Genomic DNA, 5,000 nt, shown 5'->3' on the forward strand with positions numbered 1-5,000 from the left:
CATATATATATGATATATATATATATGATATATATATATATATATATATATGTTAAAAGTAAAAGGTACAAAAGGGGGCGTATGCATGAACAGTTAAAAGGGTACAAATAAGACTGCGGAAGCAGCATCATGACTCGCCATTTTCTTGCAACTTGTATACTCTCTAAATGGCACAAAACAGAATGTGATCGCTCTAAAATACCTCCTTTCCTTCCTTTAACCACTTATTCATCATTTCACCTAACATTTTTTTTTTTATATTTACCATCTAAGTTATTGTCTGACAGTTGCTGAATGATTAAGTGGTCAGAATGATTAAGAGGTTCTCATGATATAGTGCAAAATTAAATGTAATTGTTTGGTAATTGATTACAATGAAATTAGGGCGTTGAATGGTTGAAAAACATACCCATTACACAAAATCATTCAACGGGTTTTAGAACCATTAAGAGACAAACTTTTTTTCGCCAAACAAGATTCATCTTTCAACAATTTATAGATTGTCTCTTAATAGAACTATTAAGAGGTAAACAAACAACCCCTTAAGACATTATAGTTTTAGTTTTCATTTTCTCAATTAGTCATGTTATCTAAATTGACAAAATTTTAAAATCTGTCAAAAATCAAATCTAAAATTCCAAATATTCCGTCGACTTGCTCAAATGTCTGTCCAAATTTAACTATTGTTGGTGGACTTGTTTAACTTTTTTTCAATTTGCTCAATGTTTTTTTAATTATATATAAATGTTTCTTATATAATTCCGTATACTATTTCTTAATTTTGTTATATTGGTTGAAATTTTATTTTGGACATAGAATGTTATGTTTGTTTTAGTTTAAAGCACATAAGAGATCAAAAACGTCCAAACCGGTAAGATCATATCATCTTTTTGTGGTCCGGTTTGACCACTTTGGTCACTTGCTGTCAAAACCGCTCTATTTGGAAATTTCCTAAACCACCATTGCGGTTGGTTTGTGGTTTGGAGGGTTAAAGTGCTCAGATCGAACCACAAACACCCTTAATGCATAGTACTTAAAATATAAAATTACAAATAAAGTTTGCGTAAGTACAATTTATTAAAACTCCATTTTTGAATTCGTATAACTAACTGCAGATAAACATAATCAAATACAGAATGAACATCTCATTTTTTAAATATAAACATCTAAAATATAATTAGAATAATCATTGAATTCTAACAAAATCATTATCTTCATAAATATTATATTGTCAAGCCAAAAATAAATTATTTCACTATTAGACCTAAATTAAATTATAATTAAAAAAATTGTACAAATAAATGAGAACTTTTAAATAATTGATTTGATATTAATATTGATATATTTTTGCAGATTTTTATTATATCTTCAAAAAAATTTATTCAAAAGTAAAACATTATCTTTTATCAAAACAACATAAACTGTATTATATTGACATATACAAAAAAAAAAAAAAAACTAAATGAAGTATATCTTGTTGAATTACGCAAATACCCTTCTAATATTATTAAAATATACATTTAATATCCTAACAACCTTTAAACATTTCAATTTATAAAAATAATAAATAAATAAAATATATTTCCTTTTTTCCCCAATATTTGTGGTTTCTCTACATTTGGAAATTTGTTCATTTTCTTAATTAATTTTTTGGAGGATTATTTAGAAAGTAAAGTAAAAAAACTCCAAAATATTTGTTTTCTCAGTTTAAATAATTTATTGGAGAATGGAGAATAGAGATGTTCTTGTATACTTGGGCCATGGCCCATGAATGAAGTAAACTTTCTCTGTGTAGCCCGGTCCAAATTTATAGCCCGTGGTTCCTTCTTATTACGGACTTGGGTCCAGTTACAATCTGGGCCGGTCCATGACCCGGCAGGTTTGGTCGGTGTTTTCATTAAATCGGGACGGTTAAAATTCTCGAGTACCGGGAAGTTTGTGTTAATCTCCAACTCAATTTCATATGATTGCTTTGATTGGCTTTTTCAGTAATTCGACTCTGCTAGAATTATCGACTCTTGTGGAGCTTGTGTTATAATTCGAGTTTTTTATGATGGTTAGCGTGTATGTAGTTATTTTTTATCTGGGATACCATGCTACATGGATTGAACCTTGAATGCCTAACCTGGGGGATGACAGTACTGTTATATATTCAAGTTATGCAGTTCTTGAATTCTTGGTTTTTTTTTTGCTATTATTTTGTTATTTTTTGATATCGTCCTAAATCATATCTAGTGGTGGTTTGACAACGACTTACATGTGCTTTTGTTGCATCGGTTTTTATTCTCTCCAATCAAGACAATGTACTATTTTATCTCGATGCTAGTTCATGTTCTCACTCTCCAGCTCTCGTTGATAACTACGTTCGAGAGATTATGACTTAGGATCAACTTCCACGAACTCAAACAACTTGGTTCATAATTGTCTCCCACCAAGCAATTAAATCTCATTGGTCAGTATTTTTTTCTTCAGAAATGCGATGATTTTAACTTAACAAACAGATGATTGTTAACCTATGAAGCAGAAGGACTTGTGCCAACTGTCGTGTCGAAAACCGACAATACGAGTTTGATTTAATGTGATTAACTTTAAATTATGAGAATAGTTGGCAAGTCTTGGAATTAATAAGGTCTTGATATCTGCTGACTAATAGGCAAAATTCGGGTCTACCATGTTCTCTTTTGCAATTATGCAAATGTTCGATCGTTAACGCACATGCTCCCAAAATACAGAAGTATGTATGCTTTGCTCGTTTGTACTTGTGAGAATTTTATCTTTCGTGAGAACCATCTTGTAGCCCTCAGATTATTCTTTTGTTTGTTCGGAAGGCTGGAACACGATTAAGACGGTGGCATGAATGTAATTAAGTGGAACTTCGATGATATGGGTGTAGAACGAACTAACCATTAACATGTGTCATATACCTTAACATATCAGATTATGCCTAAATGCAGATAACCAAAAGAAGAAACTACCCTCCTTTACAAAAAGATGTGCGCTGGTCGCCGTTACATCTAAACCAGTGGACGAGCGTAAATTGGTTCTCACGGGAAAAGGGGGTTATAGTCAAAACCAAACACAATATCCAGTGTATTTTACGTATATGAAACCTATAGGCTTGGAGCGTGAATTACGAGTCTAGTTCATGGAGCTTTGTAGCGACATGACACGTATTATGGTTCAAAGTATTAATCGATTGCCTTTTAGTTCAAAATTAGCACGTGTTTTTTGCTGATATATTATAACATTAAGATATCGATTTCAGTTCAAAAAGTTCCAGTTTTTAAATGACCCTTGTTACGCATTATGCGCCTTAATTTCGATCCACATGGTTCATTTATGTTCTATTTTGTTTAAATTAGTCATCATGGTACAATTATTTATTATCCATAAGCTTTGAAAAAAATTAAAGCATGGTCATTTTATTTAATTTGGAATATTTATTTCATTATTGTGTTTCATGTTCTGATATTTCTTTTCACATGTTTATTTCAGTATAAACTGTTATTTGACAGATGTACGTAAACTAGTTTAATTGAAATTGTTAACGGTAAATACGTGTTTTCATTGAAGAATTTGATTCATGAAGATAAGAACGCAGACAACTATTTAAAAATAAAATATTTGATTTGAACTGTACTTGAATAAAAATTAATACTAACAGTTAAACATGATTTGAAATATATGTAAGGTCTTTATTTGTGAATCCCTGAAATTGTGATAACCTTGATGATTGGTACATTGTGTGCTATTTCATATGATTTTTTCCATGTACGGTTTGGATTTAGGGCCGTTTACTAAATACTTACCCGGTAAGTGTGGATCGGATAACTCTCCTCACCTGATGCACATGGCAAAGGCTGAAAGTGATGATAGGGATGGAGAGTCTTACCCGGTAAGTGATGGTGATAACTCTTACCCGAGTAAACGTTTACCAGGTAAATTGTTGCATACGATACCGTTTTAATATACTACAATCTTATATGGTAAAATAGATTATAGTGTTGACTCATATCGGTAAGCGCTTGTCGGGTAAGTATTTGGGTATACGGCCCCTTATTTATCGATTATATATACTTACTTCACAATCAGAACATTTTCTATATGTTTGTGAAACAAAAAATACAACTAAAAAGTTTTCTATTGTGATCAAACACATATAAACAAACATATTGCAAAACAAGTGAATATAAACCAGAATGAAATAATATTTTATGATAACAGTTTTATATCTCACAATTATCACAATATATAGAATTCTCATTCTTCATATAGAGGGGGAGATGCTCATGTATATATTAATGTTCATAACGATGGAGATTTTGTTATTAATGACAAACATTAATATACACATGGGCGCTTACAAAACATTAATATACACATGGGTAGTTACAAAATATCCACGTCTTTATGATTTTTTTTTTCCAATAATACTCTTGTTCGTATATATTCATCTTAGATGGTAACGTATTATATTATGAGTTATTACAAAATTGTCATCAATTGATTTACAAAATGAATGATTGTGATAAGTTTACAAAGTTAACACCATAAATTGGGTTAATAAAAGAACTTATCTTATATATATGTATATATATATATATAGAGAGAGAGAGGGAGAAAATGATTTACATTTTATATATATATATATATATATATATATATATTATAATAAAATATGAAATGATTAAGAAATACACATCCAAACAAAAAAAATCAACTTTAAAAAGAAGCAAAGTAGACATGCATGCAAATTTTGGATTACTTTTGTATTTAACACCTTTTCCGCTTTTTTTCAACAAAGTTGCTCAATTTGCAAAATTTTAATATTAATTGATTAATTAATTTAAAGTTTATTTAATTCAGTACTTTACTTTTAAATTCACAAGCAGTTAGACAATTGTAACCATAATTGTTAAAGACGTTTTTTTAGAAATTAACATGTCATCGTGACATCTTACATGATGTTTAACTTTTTAACGTGTTTAATTTATATATTT

This window comes from Cynara cardunculus (assembly GCF_001531365.2).
Source record: "Cynara cardunculus var. scolymus isolate 2C chromosome LG 5, CcrdV1, whole genome shotgun sequence".
Lineage (NCBI taxonomy): Eukaryota > Viridiplantae > Streptophyta > Magnoliopsida > Asterales > Asteraceae > Cynara > Cynara cardunculus.